At 41.2% G+C, this 23,372-nt stretch overlaps 1 protein-coding gene across 1 annotated transcript in view; it reads right to left on the reverse strand.

Moving 5' to 3' along the window:
- The window catches only part of rab15 (RAB15, member RAS oncogene family), a 151,707-nt gene that overhangs the window by 10,877 nt on the left and 117,458 nt on the right, over nucleotides 1-23,372 (reverse strand). The window lies entirely within an intron of this gene.

A 23,372-nucleotide genomic window follows, 5' to 3' on the forward strand; every position in this document is an offset into this window, starting at 1 on the left:
TACCCACCCTCGCAATTACACATCTCTGTTTCCTAATGACAACTCATAAACTAATGAAAAAGAACTAACATGTGACAGCCCCAGTTCATGCTATTGTACCAAAATCAAATCATGAAAGGGCACACAGCAAATTTAAAATGGAATCTGTTTTGGAGGGGGTATATAACATACCCTTCTCCCTGCACTGTCCACCGTTGCAGCCCCTCAAGTGGATACAGTATACTCCATCTTCCAGAGCTACCTAGGTGTGAATTTAGCTACAGAAGAGATGCAGGTAGTCAGGTATAATGACTGTCTTCATAGCCCATTGCCTGGACCTGTTAATGGACATCCTGGCCAGCACAGCAGCAGATTAATGCAGAGGTCCTCCAGCTTTCCCGTCCTCCTACAACCAGGTGCCCAAAAATCAGGACCATGAGGAATTTCTCTTTGTAAGTGTTCCACGTACTTACTAAATCACTGACCTTCAGCTGTGCATCTTGACCACATAATTAACAGACCATTTAATAGCAAGTTGCCTTTTGATACCTGCTTGCTGGGGCTACATAGGAATCTGAATGCATAACATCCCAAGTGATAGAAAGAGAGAATGAAGAAACCACTTTTCACACCCTCAGGACAATGGATCACTTTTGATGTGTTGTTAGTGTGTGACAGATGTCATCACCAATTGGCACAATGCAATGCCTGATAAGCAGTAAATGAAATAAATGCTCAGACAGTGCACAATTTGAATGAATAATTAATTAATTTGAAATTGAGAGGACTTTGAGAATGTGTTAAGTAGCAAGGCCTAAAAGTAAAGGGAAGAAAGTGCCTCAAATTGTGTTGGTTTAAAAAACAAAAAGATTTTAGATGGCTGCCAACAGACTGTTTACACACCAGCGAGATGAAGCTCACACGACGAAACTGTTCTTCTTGTGGGAGTTATCCTGTGGGACTATCTCGATGTCAGTAACATGGCAGGCCTGTTTAATATAGATAAAAAGCTACACTACATCACATTCAAAGTATCTTTCTCCCCAGCTGCAGCTGACACCACTTCAAAACCAGGACAACAACTGTGACTGATAGTCCACACTGTTGTCTGTGTTATTTTTAATTAAAGTAACAGTGAGTGCTGCTTTTAGTTGAATGCATATTTCTTTGCATAAGTTGAAAGTCACTTTTAAAAATTAACAGACTCCACTTTTGAATTTTCAGTTCTTTATCACTGTAGCTGTTAGTCCAAAAAAGTCCCCATTGTTAAATGAATTAGAAGAGCTAAAATATCACAAAGTTTTCCCACATAATACCAATATGAGTTTTCATAACATTTAATTGGTTTACCATTGGTCTCAAGCAGAATAACAACAGAACAATAATCTCAGCAAGGAGTTCAGACAAACAACAGGAACGAAACCTGAATGATTGGGGTGACTAGAATCAATGTCAATTATCATTCAGTTGTCTCAGGGCAATGCTAGTAAGATTCAATTTGCGATGTAATCCAAGCAAACTTATCAGAGTTTAATTTGCTGTGGACCACAAGGAAATAAAATTGCTTAAAATATTGATGTGCAAATGTTGTCATCTTTGACTTAACGCCAAATTTTTGCCTGCATAAGTTCTTTTGAAGCACTCCAGGTCACCTCTTTACATTAAAAGTGTAATATCAACACAAAGAGGAAATAACAGAAGTTAATATTTTGGCAACAGTGGCAAAGCTCATGGAAAATAAAAAAAAACAGGAGCAGAAATGGGAATCAGGGGGGAAAAACATTGCCTTTTGATGTTAGACCGGGCAAAAAGAAAGATGGTTGTGGTTGTTAGAGGTCAGTCATCTCAGCTCCAGGATATCTCTGCAGGAGTTCCTCAGGGAAGTGTCCTAGGCCCAACCATTTTCAGCTACTTCATCAATGACCTTCCCTCCACCATAAGGCCAGAAGTGGGAATATTTGCTTATGATGACACACTGTTCAGCACCATTTGTGACTTATCAGATGCTGAAGCTATCCATGTTCAAATGCAACAGAGCCTGAATATTATCTGACTCTGGTTGCAAGTGGTAAGTAATATTTAAGCCACACAAATACCAGGCAATGACCATCTTAACAAGAGTGAAGTTAACCTTTGCCCCTTGACATTCAATGGCATCACCATCATTGAATCCATCATTATCACCACCCTGGAGTTTGACCAAGACTGTACAGGAGTAGCCATACAAGTGTTGTGGCTACAAGGTCAAAAGCTCTGAATCATGCAACAAGCAATCACCTCCTCATGTTCTAAAACCCATTCACCATCTACAAGACACAAATCAGGAGTGTGACAGAATACTTCCTCTTGTCTGGATTAGTGGAGCTCCAAATAATATGCAAAAGGTTTGACACCATCCAAGGTAAAGCACAAAGATTGTCACCACATCCACGATTATGCATTCCCTTGACCACTGACACTCAGAAGCAGCAGTGTGCGCCATCTACAAGATGCACTGCAGAAATGCTCAAAGGCTCCTTTGACAGCACTTTCCAAACCCATGAACAATATCATCTAGAGTAACAAGACCTGCAGAAAAATGGGAATACAATGACCTAAATGTTCACCCACCATCCTGACTTGTCAATATATCATTGAATCTTCAGTGTCGCTGGGTCAAAGTCTTGAAACACCCTCCTTCTCAGCATTGTGGGCCTTCCTGCACCAAACAGATTTGCAATCCACCATCACCTTCTCCTAGGCAACTAGAGATGGGCAATAAATGCTGGCACCTACATCTCATGCATGAATTAAAAGGATGTCATTCAGCGTTTTGAGCCCATTCCACTACTCATTGAGACCATGGATGATCTTTTAGTTTCTGTACTATCTTTTGATGTTTATAAATATGCAAAAAGTGATTAATCTCGGTCTTGAACATACTCAGTGGCTGGTCCTCTACAGCTGCTGGATGAGAGAATTCCAAAGATTCACCACCCGCTAAGCAGTGTTTCATTTGAACTTTCTTTCTGGTTGGGTGGGCCTGGACTCAGATTGTGCCGATGCAACATTGGAAAGGTTGTACAAACCCTCCTCACCTCAGTGCTAAATGGCCTGCCCTTTATTCTGGAACTACCTCCCACTGGTTCTAGACCCCTGAGGCAGGGGAAGCATCGTTCCTGCATCTACTCTGGCAACCCCCGATCTGAACTTTGTGACTTCGAAAGAGATCACATTGCAAGGGTGAAAGAGCTTGCCATTATATCATTTCACTGTAAATTCTTCAGTCTGGAAACCTGTTGTTTGGATACACCAGTTGTCCAGAAATGTTTTGAGCTGACTCAAACAGCTAATAGTGTTAATTGAGTGCAGTACTTTGGAAATGGAAAAGTGGAAAATAGTGTTAGGATAAGTAAAACAATTTTTGTTATTGCTTTATAATATTTTCTGTTTTGTGACAATATTTATATCTGTAGTGTTTTCCAATTCACATATTGGTGGTTAGGCATTCTATCATCATTTTATAATCCAGAAAATATTAAAATTGAAAAATGACACAATCAAATGGCTTGGTGGGTGGCACAGTGGTTAGCACTGCTGCTCTCACAGCACCAGAGACCCGGGTTCAATTCCTGCCTTAGGCGACTGACTGTGTGGAGTTTGCATGTTCTCCCCGTGTCTGCGTGGGTTTCCTCCGGGTGCTCCAGTTTCCTCCCACAGTCCAAAGATGTGCGGGTCAGGTGAATTGGCTGTGCTAAATTGCCCATAGTGTTAGGTAAGGGGTAAATGTAGGTGTATGGGTGGGTTGCGCTTAGGCGGATCGGTGTGGACTTGTTGGGCCGAAGGGCCTGTTTCCACACTGTAAGTAATCTAATCTAAAAAGTGGAGCGCTCATTTTGTATTTTTAAATATCCATATTTATAATTGCTGTTCTTTGTCCAGGGACAAGTGAATCGAATTGTGCAGTTTGCATTAATCCTAACACATTTTTTTTCTTTATTTAGATCATCCCCAGGATGTGTGTTTCTTTGGCAAAGTCAGTATTTATCACCTGAGCACTGCAGTGATTTTTGATGTCACTAACATGAGGGGAAAACTAAAAATATCACTGCATATTGTGAATAAAATAAAAGACAAAGAGGAAGGGCTGTTCACCTGGTTAGTGCTATTTACAAAAGGCTGTTGATATTAGTTGGTATGAGAAACATTTTTTAACGGTGACACAGAAAAAGGGTGCGCTGTGCAAATGCATCAGTAACCAATATTATTCTTAATGTCGCTTCTAATATAACAATTAGTGATTCCTGCCAGCAGTTAAATAACACTCATGCCACTTCCCTGATTCACTTTTTATCCTGGTGTGATGATGCTTGGTACTGCTTGTTGTTTTGAAATGCTTCCTTTTCCAAAGCAATTAGTTTTGAATAGTAGAAAGATGCGTAGGTGTATGTTTGAGGCAGTCATACAGATCATATTTGAACCAAAGCAATTATACCAAAGAAAGTCACGTGTAATTTTTAAATTAAATGCATTGTCAATGGAGGTGTCCTGACAAGGCTGACGTTTGTTGTCCATCCCTAGTTACTCTAAGAAGGAAAATGTAATTCAATGCAAGAGGATAACTTGTCTTATTATTAGCACCATATACCATTAAAGGTAAATACTGGACTGTATTCTCAGTAGAGAGAGTTACTGGACCCTGAGGGTCACCACGTCTCAAGTGAGGGGAGAGGTTGTGGAGGAATCATACACCAGTATCATGTCCCAAGACGGTGTGGACCAGGTCTGCCAATCTCTGCTCATCTTCCATGTGAATCTATCGCCCCCTAGCTATAAATGAGATATCTTGCTACTATCCATTTTCTTAAACTGGGCAGTTTGTGGGACTGGCAGGAAGGTTGGCTGGTGTGCATTTAAAGATTGTTGGCATTTTCCCCAAACTTTAGTGGGTGAAACTGGTCAACACTCTAAAACCAAAGTTGGCCAAGAGCAATTGCTAGCCCGGTTTACATTTTGTTTGATTTATTTTTGTTATACAATCCCTACAGTGTGGAAACAGGTCATTTGGCCAAAAAGGCCACACCGACCCTCCGAAAAGTAACCCACCCAGATTCATTCCCTTACCATATTACTCTACATTTTGCACCTAACCTACACATCAATGAACACTATGGGCAATTTAGCATGGCCAATTCACCTAACCTGCAGATCTTTAGATTGCGGGAGGAAACTGGAGCACCCGGAGGAAGCCCATGCAGACAGGGGAGAATACATCTACACATACAGTTGTCCGAGGCTGGAATCAAATCCAGGTCTCTGGTGCTGTGAGGCAGCAGTGCTGCCCACTGAGACACCATACCACACCACCACCTCACACCAACCTCTTCCAATAGTCTGTGGAAAAGAAAATCAGACCAGTGTTGACGAATTTCACACCAAATAGAGGGCTTCAGCAAAGAAACAGGTTGTTTGACCCATTAAGTCTGTTCTGATATTTTTCCCTAAATGAACCACTTGATTTAATCTCACAACTTGCTTGTTCATAGTGCCCTTTAGTACTGCACTTTCCAAACAGTTTCCCTTTTAAACCTAAATGCGGGCTCGGCAACAGTGACAGAAAACTCCACATTGTGACCTTTTGCAATGTCAAGAAGGTAAGGCAGAATTTGTGGGAAGGCATTGGTTGAAGGAATCATGAGAAAGGCAAGTACACAAGATGGACAGATACAGTAACCATCCACTTAGATCAATATCATATTCCAAGGATGTTTCTGTTCACATTCGTCAGCAAGGAATGGTCTTCTGAGATTGTCCTGTAATTGGGTGTGGGGTTAGTCTTTATTCTAGGAGAAAGTGAGGGCTGCAGATGCTGGAGATCAGAGCTGAAAATGTGTTGCTGGAAAAGCGCAGCAGGTCAGGCAGCATCCAAGGAACAGGAGATTCGACGTTTCGGGCATAAGCCTGAAGAAGGGCTTATGCCCGAAACGTTGAATCTCCTGTTGCTTGGATGCTGCCTGACCTGCTGCGCTAGTCTTTATTCTACTCATGGTACGTTATTACAAAAATAAAGTGTGTCAAAGGTAGAATGGGTCACAATATTAGGTATTCATTATTTGGTTCTATATAAGTCTTAATGACCTATCAGTCAAACAAGCAGGTTGCTACACAACATCAAGCCATTTCCAACCAATTTTAATGCCATTGAAACCAAACCAGTATCTCAAATCTCTTTATCCACTTCTATGTTAACATGGTCCACCACCAGACAGGGAAGTGTCTTCTTGTTTTAGCATGTGCAGCCTACCATCATGATGAAAATAACAATGGTAATACTGATTGCAACTAAACTTTTCAAGCACTATTTTCCAGTGATGAAAATCCAGCCATAATACTAAGTCTGAAATGATTAGAAAGTCAAAGTGAGTGGGAGGTGGCATTTGTCAAACGTCTATGGAGACAAATTGCAGCGCAACGTTAAATTCCTTTGGGATGTACAGCCACCCACATTATCTGACCTCCATCAAATTATCTGAAAAAAAAACAGCGTTTATACAGGATGGGAAATAAATATCTGAAGCAATTACTTTAACGAAGGTATTGCATTCATTAGCTCTTCCACTTATGACTGAGATAAGGAGAATATTTTTCTCGCAGGGGGTTATCAGTCTGTGGAATTCTTCCTGCACAAAGCAGCAAAGGCAGGTTCAGTGAATATGGTTAATGCAGATTGTTGCTGTGTGAGTGATAGACATGTAATGCATTGAGCAGCATGAGAGGTTGGCATTGTGCTCGGCTGAGGATGCCATGTGTTATTAAAAGGTGTGATCTAAACACTACTTTTGAAAACAATATGCGGACCATGTAAATATGTCTTGAACTTTTACACAAAGGACACTTTGCTAAGGAAAAGACACTGGCTACAGCAGTAGCAATGTTGCATCTACAAGGAGCATGGGCTCCAGTAGAATCACACAGTCAAAGAACTTTCAGAGAAATGTCACATGGCTGACTTAGTAGATGGGATACAACAATAGTATTTTTGAACTCAGCAAGACAGATTTTGACTCCCCATGATTAACAACAGTCCATTGGTCCCTCCATGAGTAGGCCATAACACCATGGAATGATAAATGGATATAGTGACTTAGACAGCTTCCAATTCTAGGACTTAACCCTTTCCCCAACTATACCTTAAGTCATGTCCTTGCTCATGTTAAAATTCCCATTTATGCTCCTCCCATCACTGGATGCATAAGACATTGAAATTCTCTTTCAGTACACAGGATGGTTCAATGATTAACATCCTGGGAACCTCCATCACAATGCTAGAATCAGAGCAAATGGAATTAACTTTTTAAACAAAAGACAATCAGGTAACTTCAGCAGCTGACCAATACAAATGGACTGGGTAGGGACATCCACATTTTGCACACTTGGCTTTCTACAGAATGGGATGGGTTTCTATATGTGCTGCCTGTAGTGATTGTAATGGGTTCAGCAAGTTAGACATCATAGGATATTAGTTCCCAGATTAACAGCCCCAATCAGGGAGCCCTGGCTGACAGATATAAACAGGAGTGTCAGACATTCTTTCACTCTGAGAGCCAACTCTGAGAAAGCCGGACCAGTGTCAAAGACTCTCCATGCGCAACTGAAGGGTGACTTGGTGATGGGATACCATCCTCTGTGGAATTATTTCACTGCCATGGGTTCACTAAGTAAAATTGGCCTTAAAATAGTGTCAATTCCATTTTAAAAGTGATCCATCACTGGTAACCAAAGTGCCTGACTTGATCATGGGTTTGAGCTTGTCTTGATATGTAAACCAGTGTCCTTGAACTCTGTCACTTCAGTTTGATTGGTGTATGCACCACTCAATTCCAACCATTCCCATGGACTGAATGAAGCTGCTGGTGCCTAAACAATGTGTTTGATATTTTGGGGGGGGATGGTGGCTGTTGTTCTTGAGAATTAGGAATGTTCCTTGGGTCCCACATAAATTACCAGGGTTACTGACTCTGACACATTTTTACCTCAATTACCACCATTTTCCTTAATGGCAAATCAATATTGCCCAGGGTGTTAATATTCTGCAGCTCACAGGCTTCGTATAAATGTATTTGAGGCCTTAAGGTCTTGGTAGTCTGTTCACCATTGGTTCAAGCAACCGGTCACATGGCCCTGCTACTGATTGTCCAAAAGTCTAAGTGCTCCCTAATATCTTACCTTCCTCAAAGAACTCATCCTTCCAAAAATTCAGATCATCATTCCTTAAATAGCTAAATAAAATAAACCAATGAGGTCCAGTGAATTCTCAATGGAAGCTATTTTTAAAATAATTTTGGCCACCCTGTAAGTCAAGGGCATGATGCAAGGAAGAGTCTTAATTTTCTAAATCTTTCTTGATCTACTAATTGACCTAAAGATGAAATCAGCTTTTATCTCTTCATCTGAAGCATTTCAATTGCCTCCGTATTTCCGCTTTGGACTGGATTTTTAAAACGCATTTGTTCATTGGCAGCATATGGACATGGCTGGCAAGGCTGGCAGCTTTTGTCCCCAGTTGTCCTTCAGAAGATGATAGTGAGCTGCCTTCCTGAACCTCTGCAGTTCATGTGATGTTGGTGCACCCATAGTGAAATCCCTCACAGGTCTAATGGTGCCTTCAATTAATTAATCCACTTGCTAAACTTTGGAAGTTGTGGGAATGCATGAAAAACGTACCATATAAAAATGTAGGCGTTACAAGGAATGTGTTATATTTAACAAGGCACTCATTTGTGATTTGTTTCACAGGCCCAATATAAAAGGGACTGTTGTGACATGTAATTCTGAATGAAATGAGTTGAAATATTTGTACCATGTGTTCTCCAGCCAAACATTTTTCAGGTACATGAGGACAAGGCCAACTTGCTTTAGGTCTTTGCATGCAAGTTGATTTCTGGGAAAACTAGAGCAATATTCAGTTAATACACATGGAGACCCAAATTCAAGGCATTAACTGAAATGCTGAAACTGCAGTAAAGGGTATACTAAGGGCACGATTGAATGACTTGTTTTGCAGAATCCCTATGCACACCACTTCAGTCGAGTCATTCATACTGGACTCATTTATATTAAAAGAACATCTCCAGTGTTCATCTGGAACTTTATAAACTGTAAGTCAAATATCCCTGGAGTAAAATGCTGGAGGTGGATATTTCTAATCATTAACCAAAGCCAAGCTGACATTGTTTACTGTTGAAACGTAAATCTTAGTTCCTCTCTGTGGCTTCAGCCAGTTCTATTTGACTTTTCTCTTTCTAGCTGCACATCAGCATTGACCGGATCTGTCAGGTAATTGATAATCACAGTGTCCAGGCCCACGGCACTCTTGCGAGAAGGGTGGAAATGGAACAAATGATGAAGCAAAAGGTGAATCAAGGGAAAGCCTAAATTACCAGATAATGTACAATCATTATTGAAAATTTCTGGCTGCAAAGTAAAGGTTTCCAGTGACTACAATCAGAAGTTGTGGAATGTTGAACCCTGAAGGATCCTTCGATGAGGTGCTGACCCTTGAGCTCCAGTGAGCTTCATTAGAAATGAAATAGTTAACGTCCTGATGTCAAGTCCCGCAATATGGAGCACAAATGAGTTTGATTCTGAGACTGAATAAGATTATGTCAATTCTCTTTCTCCATGGCCAGAAGAAATAGAGAAAGCACCAAGGGGAAACTGAATTAGCATGGGTTTCCTCATGTTTCGACTGGTGATCCTTTCAGGCAAGAGGTTATAGTTTTAGGCTAAGGATTTAAAAGGAAAAATAATATTGAGTAGTACCTCTTTATGGATAGCAGAGGACAGTAAAATTTATTCAATTCATTCCTCCCTTTGTCTAAGATGTGTAATTTGTCACATATTTCAATATTTTACCCAGTTACTAATATGTTGTAATTAGTAGAGTTATGGAACTTTAGAGAGACAGTGCACTCCTCTGAACTGAGTTCAAACAGAGGCCAGGTGCAAGAAAGAGATTGAAACATGATAAAACATATCTACTTATTGACTAAATAACAAATCTGCAAAACAGAAATAAAAGTGAAAGATTTTTTTTTCGAACAGTGTTTTGCATGTTTAAGTTTTTCTGAATAAGACTAGCATTCTATGCCACAATCACCTAAACTCCAGTGCATCATCGTAAGAGTTCCTTGGGGCACTCCACAAAGTCCAACTATTCCAGATATTTCATCAATGATCTCTCCATTCAAAAGTGGGGATATTCATGGATTAGGGTACAATGTTCAGCACCATTTTCTAGCCCTCAGATACTGAAGCACTTGTGTCCTCATGCAGCAATATTTGGACCACATTCAGGTTTGTGCCCACAAGTACCAAACAATGACCATCTCCACAAGATAAAGTCCAACTATTTCCCCTTGACATTCCCACTTGACATTCAACACCATAGGATCAGAGAATCCCTACAGTGTGGAAACAGGCCATTTAGCCCAACAAGTCCACACTGACTCTCCGAAGAGTAACCAACCCAGACCCATCCTTTTACCCTATTACTCTATGCTTACCCCTGACTAATGTACCTAATTTACACATCCCTGAACACCATGGACAATTTAGCATAGCCAATTCACCTAATTTCCACATCCTTGGATTGTGGAAGGAAACCGGAGCTCCCGGAGGAAACCCACTTAGAGACGGGGAAAATGTGCAAACTCCACTCAAACAGTCGCCCGAGGCTGGATTCAAACCTGGGTGCTGGGCGCTGTTAGGCAGCAGTGCTAACCTCTGAGCCACCGTGCCGCCCTTACCAGTGTTGAGTCCTGTACCATCAACACTCTGGAGGTTACCAATGACCAGAAGCTTAACCAGACCAGCCATATAAATACTGTAGTCTTATAACCAGAAGGACAGGACAAAAGCTTGGAATTCTGTAGTGAACAATGTACATCCTGAAGACACTAAACTTGTGTGCCACCTACAAGACACTAGTTCTGTTAATTCTCAAGGAGCTTGGCAACCATCCGGGACAAAGCAGGTCACTTGAGGAGAACCCCATCCACCACCTTAAACATTTACTTCCTCCACCATGTGCTAACCAAAAGATGCACTACAGCAAGTGACAAGGCTTCGTTGGCAACTCCCTAACCACAAGCTTTATTACTAAGATTGAAAAGGGCATCAGACACATGGAAATACCACCGCCTCCTGATTTCCACGCAAGTAAAACACTGTTCCAAGTTGAAACTATATCACTGTTCCAGGGTCAAAATCCTGGAACATCCTTCCTAATAACACTGTGGATAGACCAATGTTGTATGGACTGCTGCAGTTCAAAAGGATGGCTCATCATCACTTTTACAAGGGCTGTTGGGATGGGCATCATTACTGGCCCAACTGGTATCACACACATCCCACGAATGATCTTTCAAAAAGTTGACTCATAAAACCATTGACAATATTTTATGTTTTATTGAATTGCTGGACAATTTGGTCACATTTGGGATGACTATGTAGACTGCATTAAAAAGGCAAAGATACAAAATGAAGGGTTTCGAGAAATTACTTGTCACCTGAGAGAAAAAAATAAATCCCTTAAGCAAAGAACTCACATAAAGCGAAAAGATAATACACTGATCAGATACACATTAAGTTCTTACAGGAAACATTGTGCCCAGAATTTAATGCAGTGGTTTTAATATCCTACCTACAGTGCCCAAAATTGAGCACAATACTCCAACAGAGGCTTAATCAGCACTTGAGAAAGAAATTATCTAATTTCCTTGATGTTGTAATGATTCTCTTTGTAATAAAGCCAGGGATTCCACATGCTTCTTTATTAATTTGACACTGCCACCTTCTAAGAGTTATGTGAACACATCCCCAGTTCCCTTGGTTTCTACATCCCATTCCCTACTTAAATATTGTGTTATTTCTTTGATGTTGTATCTCATTTTTCTTACAAAAACACACGCTTCTCTTCATTAAATTTCATCTGACATGTAACTGTCTAAATCATCCGTGCTCTGAGATCTGTTACTATCCGTCTAATTGTTTACTACATTTCAAATCTCTGAAAACTAAGCACTTACAACCTGTGCACTCTGACGTTGATCATTTGCGATATTTATATATATGTTTATGCATATATCATATTAAATACAGGATATTTTTAATTCAGGCTGATAAGTGAACAAAAAGTGTCACAATCATAACATAAGAGATTATGCCCTTGATTCTCTATTGAATGAATTCTTGCTATCGTTTCTAATGCCATGGGGAGCACTGCTTTTGGAAGGCCCTTTCTCCCATGTATGAAGAGAACCTTAAACCAGAAAAGGGTTTTCAATCTAGCAGTCCAATAGCCTTCCATCAGATGGTTCTGACAAATAATCGAAAACAGAAAAGCCAACCATTGTAGCATGTCCAGTTGTGGCATATCATTTTAATAACTTTAAACATGACTGTGCATGTATGGAGATTCGGAAATTTATTTTTATATTTTAAAATGGATGCTGAACTATTAAAATGGTTCCCAAGAGGGTTAGGTTACCTTGTCAACTTTAACAGAGACAATCCATCTTCCAGAAAGTTCTGAATTGAAACACATTGGGTGGGGATGGAGTGCTCCTCCTTACAAAGACCTGCCTAGATAGCAACCCTTTGTTGGAAAGACAAACCCAATTGTTCAAAGCTACCCAAAAAACAAAATCAATTGATTTTAAGCAACTAAATTTACATTTATTTTGGACTGTATCTTGAAATGTGGGCTGAACGAAATTAATCAAGTGACCTAATCTGTTATCTGTCTGTCTGTTAAACCTGGCTGTTTTAATCTTTAGATCAACAGAGGGTTTAACTGAGATAGAAGTGCTGGAAGTTAACATTTGGGGAGAATGATGATGGTTTCTGAATCCACAATGAGAGAAGTGACTCCTTTGTTGCTTTAAAACCAGAAAGGTGTTTTGATATTAAATTGCGAACAATTGTGCTGGAGCCTGTGCTATTGTTTCCAAGATGAAAGGCAGTAGTCATTTGAGAGAGCTGGTTAACATTTCGATTTAATTACAAGGCTAGTGTGTTTCCTGTCGCCATGGAGATAAGGATAGAGAAAGCCATTTTGAGATGAGATTATCAGCTTCCCAGAAACCTAGAGACATCACAGAGAGAAAGGTAGGTGCAGTTTCTGATGTGACAATGTGTGCCTTTAAGAGGAATTTGTGTCCTGTAGTTTCTCTTGAAGGGACATGTAGTAAACCTGATGCAAAGGTGCCTGCTCCATGAAAAGCGAAGTAAATAGTTTGGATTTTTTAAAAGTTAGACAAAAGAAGCATGAGTGGTGGAGTCAGGCTCACACAGACTCAGGGTTTAGTTTTTCCTACAGCTGTTGAAATTGGGGTTTAGGAGTTGAAGCTGCTGCAAAAGCTTGAGCGCTCTCTCTGCTGCTAGATTCCTTCTCTCAATGTTCCTCTCCTAGACTGGAGAGGATAGCAAGACAGAGAAAGCTGTTTTGCTGAATTTGCCTTTGTCAAGGGTGTGTTTATGGGATGCAAGTATATTAGAACATTTAATGAGTAGTAGTTAAATAATATTTTATTTTGTTAAGTGGTTTGATAGCGTAAGAGGGAATGGAAATTTTTTTGTTTGTATTTTAATTGTAGTGCAAGAACAAAGTGTGTTTTGCTTAAAGCCTTGTTGTTTGACTAATCAAATCATATCTAGAATGCAGCGCTTTACACTTACCTTTAAATAAGATAAAACTAGAATCTACGCTATTTCCTTGATATGTTTTGAGCAGGTTTGATCTGGTCCATTACACTGTTCATGTCTAGTCTCGGTTAACTGCTCCTTGTGAGATCAGAAAGATAGAAGTAAGCAACAGCATGCACCATGTGGAATGTGACTAGGAGTTCATGCTTAATTTCAAATCAAGTTTATGAGGAGTTAGGCTGGAGAGTTTGCCTTGCTGAAGCTAGACAATAGACAAATAGACAATAGGTGCAGGAGTAGGCCATTCTGCCCTTCGAACCTGCACCACCATTCATTATGATCATGACTGATCATCCTTAATCAGTATCCTGTCTTATCTCCATAACCCTTGATTCCACTATCCTTGAGAGCTCTATCCAACTCTTTCTTAAACGAATCCAGAAACTGGGCCTCCGCTGCCTTCTGGGGCATCGCATTCTACACGCCCACCACTCTCTGGGTGAAGAAGTTTCTCCTCATCTCTGTCCTAAATGGCTTACCCCTTATTTTTAAGCTGTGTCCTCTGGTTCGGGTCTCACCCATCAGCGGAAACATATTTCCTGCCTCCAGAGTGTCCAATCCTTTAATAATCTTATACGTCTCAGTCAGATCCCGTCTCAGTCTTCTAAACGCAAGGGTATACAAGCCCAGTCGCTCCAATCTTTCAACATAAGATAGTCACGCCATTCCAGGAATTGACCTCGTGAACCTACGCTGCACTCCCTCAATAGCCAGAATGTCTTTCCTCAACTTGGAGACCAGAACTGCACACAATACTCCAGGTGTGGTCTCACCAGGGCCCTGTACAGCTGCAGAAGAGCCTCTTTGCTTCTATACTCAATCCCTCTTGTTATGAAGGCCAGCATGCTATTAGCTTTCTTCACTACCTGCTGTACCTGCATGCTTGCTTTCATTGACTGGTGTACAAGAACACCCAGATCTCTTTGTACTGCCCCTTTACCTAACTTGACTCCATTTAGGTAGTAATCTGACTTCCTATTCTTGCCACCAAAGTGGATAACCATACATTTATCCACATTAAACTGCATCTGCCATGCATCTGTCCACTCACCTAACCTGTCCAGGTCACCCTGTAATCTCCTAACATCCTCCTCACATTTCACTCTGCCACCCAGTTTTGTATCATCAGCAAATTTGCTAATGTTACTATTAATACCATCTTCTATATCATTAATATATATTGTAAAATGCTGCGATCCCAGCACTGATCCCTGCGGTACCCCACTGGTCACTGCCTGCCATTCCGAAATGGAGCCGTTTATCACTACTCTTTGTTTCCTGTCAGCCAACCAACTTTCAATCCAAGTCAATAATTTGCCCCCAATACCATGTGCCCCAATTTTGCTCACTAGCAAGAATCCCTAGGAAAGCTCTCAATGGAAGGTAGTATTAGGAAATAGAAAAGAAAGAACTAAACAATTGTGGAACTATGAATTCTCTTGGGCTTGGTTCCAGGACATTGATGTCTGCTTCAGAGTCCATGTAACATTTTTAAAAAAGGGGTTTTCAATTGTCAATGAAAAGTAGAAAAGGATAAACTCTGTTCAGTGGGTGAAAGTATAAATTACTTTTACAAAAAGGGAATAGTGTTTCATGAATAGTGTTTTATGTTTGGTCATTGATCAACATTTTTGTAAACCTGAAATTTTGATGCGCCACCATGCCGGAGAATAAGTGGAAATTTGACTGGAGGGAAAGGCTAATAAATTGGGCAACTTGCTCATTGGAGAGAGATTCACTCTCTTCTTGCCATCTTAGCAATTTAGTCACAGAGTCATAGTCACAGAGATGTGCAGCATGGAAACAGGTCGTTTGGTCCAACTAGTCCATGCCACCCAGATATCCTAAAAGTTATTTAAACATTATTGGTCTTTTCCAGAGTTTGTAGTCTTTTTCAAACAGTTTCAGTAAAGGTTTGCTCCAGTATAGTGTAAGAAATCTACAATTACACATCACAAGTACTTCACTGACTGTAAGGGTGTTGGTACAGTCTCAGGTGGTGAATGACGCTTTGCAAATGGAAGTCTTTCAATCGAATAGGAGTTACCATAGAGGTATACCTATCTAAAGAGCATCAATTCCCAGTATAAGTGTTAGTCCGTTTCTGTGCTGTATGACTCTATGACTCCAAGGACAAGGTAGAAATTGCAGATTGTTTTGGTAACTGGATACATTACTTAACGTTACAGTCTGAGGAACAATTTTCGAATACAGGCAGAACTGATTGTGGTTAGCCAGTAGGTGGGGTTATCTACCAATGAACAGGATTCCTTTGTAAATATGTGGATTCAGTTTAAAGTTTCAGTCAATATTCAGTCGTGTTAAACAATTCACCAAGTTTGCCATTTTTTCAACAGTCATAGATTACTATACCTCCCCAAAGTGTGCTTAATGAAAGTAGTGAAGGGATCTGACCAGCGGAAGAAGTACATTGCTTTTAACAATCATAGAGGTGCAGATTTGTCGTAAAATTTCCCAGTGCAATTAATTGTTGATGATTGGTCCCACACAGAAGTGATACTTCACCCTGTATGGTTTATTCCCCACTTATTCTATCATAGTGCTAACACCAGCCATCATTTTCAATGGCTTTGCTATGCAAAGCAGGAAGAATTACATAAAGAACTGGGTTATGCTGATGATAAGGGAGTCGGTGCTGTCCTGATCCATATTTGGAGGAAGTTTCACTCTCCATGGAGGTGGAGAGAAAGGCTAATAAACTGGGCAAGTTGCTCATTTGAGAGAGACTCATCCCTTTCTTGCCTCCTTAGCAATTCAGTGTTGAGGTCCACTAAAGCTTTTTTCTCATATCTGGATGAGTTATCACACAAATGAAAGGCCTTTTCCCCACAGCAAATCATCCATTGTAACCACTGGGGGCTTTTGTAACTTGCCAGCAATTAAGGTCCTTGACTGGTCAACTAATAGCCACTTAAGAGCCTCAACTCACAACGTATCTGTATTTCCAGCAGGTGGGAACAGTTGCTGGTTTCTTGACTTTTTGGTTAGTTGGAGTGCAGCTCATACCGTCTATGATTCAATGCCTCTAAAAAGGCTTGCACAAGGGCATTGTGGGCAAGGTTTGAATTGGACAAAGTTCAATCTTCCCACTCAAGGTCACTGCCCAAGCTCAATGAAAAGTGACCAGCTGTGTGAATCTTGATGAGGATGAGCGGCTAGCCATATAATTGTACTTTGTACTGGGGAACATGGGAGAAAATTGGGTGGAACAGTATGTTAAGTCGAGCTTCTCAAAGCCTGTCCACCAAAGACAATGCACAAGTCAGGGGTGTGATGGAATACTCCCCACTTGCCTGGATGGGTGTGATTCCAAAAATGCTCAAGAAGCGACACGGTGGCACAGTGGTTAGCACTGCTGCCTCACAGCGCCAGGGACCTGGGTTCAATTCCTGCCTCAGGCGACTGACTGTGTGGAGTTTGCACATTCTCCCCGTGTCTGCATGGGTTTCCTCCGGGTGCTCCGGTTTCCTCCCACAGTCCAAAGATGTGCGGGTCAGGTGAATTGGCCATGCTAAATTGCCCGTAGTGTAAGGTAAGGGGTATGTGTAGGGGTATGGGTGGGTTGCGCTTCGGCGGGTCGGTGTGGACTTGTTGGGCTGAAGGGCCTGTTTCCACACTGTAAGTAATCTAATCTAATCTAATCTAATCTAAAAAAAAAGCTTGTCAACATCCAGGACAAAACATTCCCACTTAACAGGCACTACATTCACCATCTTCAAAATTCACTCCTTCTTCCCCTAACTCAAATCTGTCATGTTTAAGACAATATTTATGCACTTATATAGATGAGAATATGGGATGCATGGTTAGTAAGTTTGCAGATGACACCAAAATTTGGAGGTGGAGTGGTCAATCTAAGATTATAAAGAGTTCTTCATCAATTGGCTGAGGAGTGGCAGATATAGTTTAATTTGGATAAATGTAAGGTATTGCATTTTGGTAAAACAAACAAGGGGGAGGACTTATAATTTTAATGGTAGGGCCTTGGGTAGTGTTGTAGAACATAGAGACCTAGGGGTTCAGGTATATAACTCTTTAAAGTTTGCATCACAGATAGATAGGGTTACTAAGAAGACGTTGCCTTCAATGCTCACACCTTTGAGTACAGGAGTTGGGATAACATGTTGAGGTTGTACAGGACATTGGTGAGGCCTCTTTCGGAGTACTGCGTGCAGTTCTGGTCACCCTGCTGTAGGAAGGATATTATTAAATTGAAGAGGGTTCAGAAAAAGATTACAAGGATGTTGCCGGGAGCGGAGGGTTTGAGTCATAAAATTAGTCTGGACAGGCTAGGACGTTTTTCACTGAAGCATAGGAGGTTGAGGGCTGACCTCTAGAGTTTATAAAATCATGAGGGGCACAGATAAGGTGACTAGCAAAACTCTTTTTCCCAAGGGTGAATCTGTTCAAAAGTAGGGGGCTTATTTTTAAGGAGCGAGAAGAACATTTTAAAAAGGACATGAAGGGTAACCTTTTTACAGAGTGTGTGGAATGAACTGCCAGAGGACGTCAAGGATGCAGGTATGGGAACAACATTTAAAAGACATTTTGGTACATACATGGGCCACGCACAGGCAGGTGGGACTAGTTTAGTTTGAGAATATGGTCAGCATGGACTGGTTGAACCATGCTGTATCACACTGTGACCCTACGACAGTCAAAAAGACAAGAGAACAAAATAACAATTGTTCATTGTTTTTCAAACACTGGTTATGTAACTGTGCAGAACAAATTTCCTTGCAGTTTGTATGTGGGGAGTGAAACTTTGAAAAGGTCTCACTAAGCAGTTTGTAGGTGATTACTTCAGAAGAACAAAATGGTCAGAAAGAATGGTTCTGCACAGTGTAAAACACATCACAAATACAGGGAGACAATTTTCCTTTGGCTGTGTTGCGCTTATATCCTGATTGTGCAAACATAAGAGCTCACTGGAAAGCTGGCGCTGATTTATTTTCTTGCGCCCACACCTCCACACTCACTTCCCTCCAAGGCCCCAAGGGATCCTTCCATATCCGCCACAAGTTCACCTGTACCTCCACACACATCATCTATTGCATCCGCTGCACCCGATGTGGCCTCCTCTATATTGGTGAGACAGGCCGCTTACTTGCGGAACGCTTCAGAGAACACCTCTGGGCCGCCCGAACCAACCAACCCAATCACCCCGTGGCTCAACACTTTAACTCCCCCTCCCACTCCACCGAGGACATGCAGGTCCTTGGACTCCTCCACCGGCAGAACACAACTACACGACGGCTGGAGGAGGAGCGCCTCATCTTCCGCCTGGGAACCCTCCAACCACAAGGTATGAATTCAGATTTCTCCAGCTTCCTCATTTCCCCTCCCCCCACCTTGTCTCAGTCGGTTCCCTCAACTCAGCACCGCCCTCCTAACCTGCAATCCTCTTCCTGACCTCTCCGCCCCCACCCCACTCCGGCCTATCACCCTCACCTTGACCTCCTTCCACCTATCCCACCTCCATCGCCCCTCCCCCTAGTCCCTCCTCCCTACCTTTTATCTCAGCCTGCTTGGCTCTCTCTCTCTTATTCCTGATGAAGGGCTTATGCTCGAAACGTCGAATTCTCTATTCCTGAGATGCTGCCTAACCTGCTGTGCTTTGACCAGCAACACATTTGCAGCTGTGATCTCCAGCATCTGCAGACCTCATTTTTTACTTGCTGTAAATCTGGTCTAAGTGGGTAAGAGCTGGTGAATAACTTACAAAAATGGGAATGCGCTCACAGCACTTAATTTTCAAGTGACAGGGTTTTTGTAATATTATTCAGACCCCTGTAATGCTACGCCTACTGAAGGACCAGTGCCCTTGTGAATTATTTCAGCAACACACTGCAGATGTGATAAAGCTTAGATCAACATAGAAAATGCTCAGACAAATTAGGCATGGGGAGACAGGATGGTGATCAGCCTGAAATGTTAACTAATCTCTCTCTCTCATAGGATAGAGTGTTTCCAGCATTTTCTGTCTTAATGTTTTCCAAATCCTTTGGCTTGAACTGTTTGAATGACCCTGTTGCCCTCTGCAAGAAGAATTAGGGGGGCAGAGCTTAAAAATATTTATGACAAAGTTTAGGAGGAATTATTTCTGTGAGAGAAGTTTGGAACACAGACAATCATGGAGGCTGCGTCATCGAGTGAGTATCGTTAAGTCTGAGTTCGGCAAGTGTTTCATTTGAAAGGGTGTCAAGGAAAAGGGACTGAAGGCCACAATCACATCAGCTGTTATCTAACTGAATGGCAGAGCAGGGTCAATGGACTGAATGGTGTACTGTTACTTCTTAAAATCTGGTGATCTGCATTGACCTGCCTTTTTTTTTGGAGTCATTTTTTAAGTGGCTTGGGATGGGGTTATCAACTTAACAGAGACACATATTCTTATTGCCACCATCAGGGACTTCAGAAAGGTGTTTTTGCATTGGGTGTAGTGCGTGTATTATATGGTAAGTGGAGCTGTAAATTAATGGATTATTCAACTGTTGGAACTAAAATCTGGTACCATTGGGCAAAAAGCAAAGTATTAAATTTCTTGACTGTATCCTTGAATGGTCAGGGGAAGTTGTCTGACAGTTAATGTAGAATGAATGAGACGTGCAAGATTAGTTATCCATTAAGGAGACTCTCAATCGAGAGATGAAGATGTCTTGAGTTATAGTAATAGCAGTTGTGGCAGGGAAGATTTCTTCATCAGCCTAAGGTACTCATTGGATTGGAAATGGGGTTTCCCTGGGTGCTGCTTGAAATCTGAACATCTGCAAAGGTCCTGGCTGTGAGCCTGATCCAAGGGAACTGACAGCTGATTTATTGGAACATTGATGCTGATCAATACCACATTTGCAAAGATTTGAAAAGTGATTATCTTTGCTGACGGGGATCAGACACAAAGTAACATCAAAGATATGCAAAGTAAAGGATCTGAACAAATAAATTTTTGTTGCACAGCACTTTTCAATAGAATGTAGAAATGTACAGAGCCCAAAGAATTACCTTCAGAGGCTGAGATTTAAGCAGCTTTGAAAACCTTTAGTCTTTTTATTGAGTTACTCACATCATAGTGACAAACATCTCTTGTCGAGAGTGTGGTGCTGGCAAAGTGTCCAAGGAGCAGGAGAATCTACTTTTCCGGCGTAAGCCATTCATTCCAAAACATCGATTGTCCTGCTCCTCGGATGCTGCCTGACCTGCTATGCTTTGCCAGCACCACACTCTCAACTCTGACCTCCAGCATCCGCAGTCCTCACTTTCTCCAAACATCTCTTGTCTCTATCTACAGTCTGAGGCAGGGAAAACAATAGCAAATGTGGGATCTATACAAGGTGTTTAATGCATAACAGACACAGTATTATTTGGCATTGTGGACAATGGTTAAAATATTTGGTGACTCATAGACATTTGTTGCAGAGAAAGAGGCCACTTGGGCCATTGTGTCTATGCTGGCAAACAAAAATCTGACTATACTAACCCCATTTTGCAGCTGTGGGCCCATTACACTGGAGGCTACAGCAATACAAGTGAATATCTAAATACTGTTGAAATACTTTGAGAGTCTCTGACTCAGCCGTTATTTTAGGCAATGGGTTTCAGATTCCCAACACTGTCTGGGAATTTCTCTCCACCTCTCCAGTAGGCCTTCTACCTCTTACCCTAAATCTAAGCCCCAGGTTATTGATCCGTCTACTAATGGAAAAAGTGCTTTCCAATCCATCCTACCAATGCCCCTTATAATCTGAGACACCACTGTCATGGTTCACCGTTGTTCTCTAAGATATAGACTTGCAGAGGAGATGGCTAACTCTGGGAATCATGGTTTTTATTGCAACCTTTAAGGTGTTGGTGGCAATGATCCCTGGGAGTATGCAGAACTAGACCAAATCCTTTCTCGGTGTTGTGAGGAACCTGTCCAAATGCTTTCTGATATTCTGAAGTTCATATTAGCAATTAAACATGCAGCCCAGCCTGAAAACAATCCCCACCTTCAACAACAACATTCTGAAACCCACAGTGGGGACTTTTGTCTTATACAATCAAATCCTCTCAATTCAAATCCTTTTGCTCAGGAAGGGCTTTGACCACCTCCGTGGATTCCTTTCCATGACAGTGCATGACAGAGTCATCAATCATTCCAGTGGGAAGCAATGAGCATAAACTGGAGCAGTAGCATTCACTACTAGTGTGACCTGTCCAGTTCCCAAATGTAAGAGAAAAATGAATAACATTGCGAGATCACACATTTGATTTCGATCCGAAATTATCTCCCGCTCATTAGTCATTTTCAGCCAGTTTCTTCCTACAGAAGCGCTAACAGTTTTCCTGATTTTCTTTTTCCTTTGGTGACCCCCTTCCCTTGTAATTCCCCATTTAAACAGGAATTTTAAAAAGCTGACTGCTATTACGTTCCACTGTCAAATACAGAAGTGCTGTCCCAAGCACTATGGCATGATCCAGTTGGATTCTCAAACAAATAAATTATGCTCAGTGGTTTTAACTAATTCTGCAGCCAATTTTCTTTCTCCTTTCCTCAGTAAAGGTGGACACAAACAGGCCTTCAACAATGAAGCAACCTTGTGCGATCTGAAGAAACCATGAATTGTACAGTACCATTCTGTAGTCCCTACACAGTACGTATGAAGATATTCCAATCATCTTGGTTTGAACGTTTGGAAGGATAAGCAGAAGGAGAAATGAAGAATCTCTTGGTGCTGAAGGAGGCCATTTAACCTCTTGCGCTTGTGTCAGCTCTTTGAAAAATCAGTCAAGTCATACTTAATCCAATGGTGCCCCACATCTGTTAAATCATAGAAACTTACAGGAATGTACTGTTCCTCTTGTCCATTTTATCCTTCCACCACCACACCCACCCCACCCTAAATTGGTGGGTGCTGGGTGCAAACTAGTGCTGAATGCCAACCTGCCATTATTCAGATGACCCTCAAAGGTAAGTACTAATCAGCTATTTGATCATGTAGGATATCACAGCCAAACCTAATCCTGCAGACTATAAATATTACTGCAAGATCTAGATCACAAGTTCATTTATGTCTAGGGATCTTCTAGCCTCTGACTCACCCTTACTGTAATTTTTCAACCACATTTTTTCATTCTGAAGAATTTAGCTGATGACAGATTTAGCAAAATAATCTGCATTTGACAGGAAGCAAGGTAAAACATCACTTTGAAGGATCACACTGCATACTGATTTTTAAAAATATGTTCTGATGAGATAAGACATCAGAATTAAAATCTGACAAATCCTGTCCTCATGCAATGTCTTCATAGCTGTTGCTGCAACCAACTTTACTTTACAGAGATAAAGAGAGAATCTGAATTTCTCCTCCTTAACCCAAAGGTGCTGAGGTCACCAGTATTGCCATTGCTGCCACACAAGTCTAGAATCAGCCAAGTCAGCACATTCTTCTGATCTGGCTGCCTCAGCTTCTTACAGTACAAACTCACCGACATATCCAAGTATTCTTACATTTATCTTGCATAAAATTATGCTTGCATAAAATGCATTTTCTTGAAAATACAAAAGAAAAACATTTTATGGAAAGTTTTCATGCACTTAAATTCCTTTTAAGTCCTTAAAACTCCATTACATCAACTAACTGTAA

The sequence above is a fragment of the Hemiscyllium ocellatum genome, chromosome 8 (assembly GCF_020745735.1).
Source record: "Hemiscyllium ocellatum isolate sHemOce1 chromosome 8, sHemOce1.pat.X.cur, whole genome shotgun sequence".
NCBI lineage: Eukaryota > Metazoa > Chordata > Chondrichthyes > Orectolobiformes > Hemiscylliidae > Hemiscyllium > Hemiscyllium ocellatum.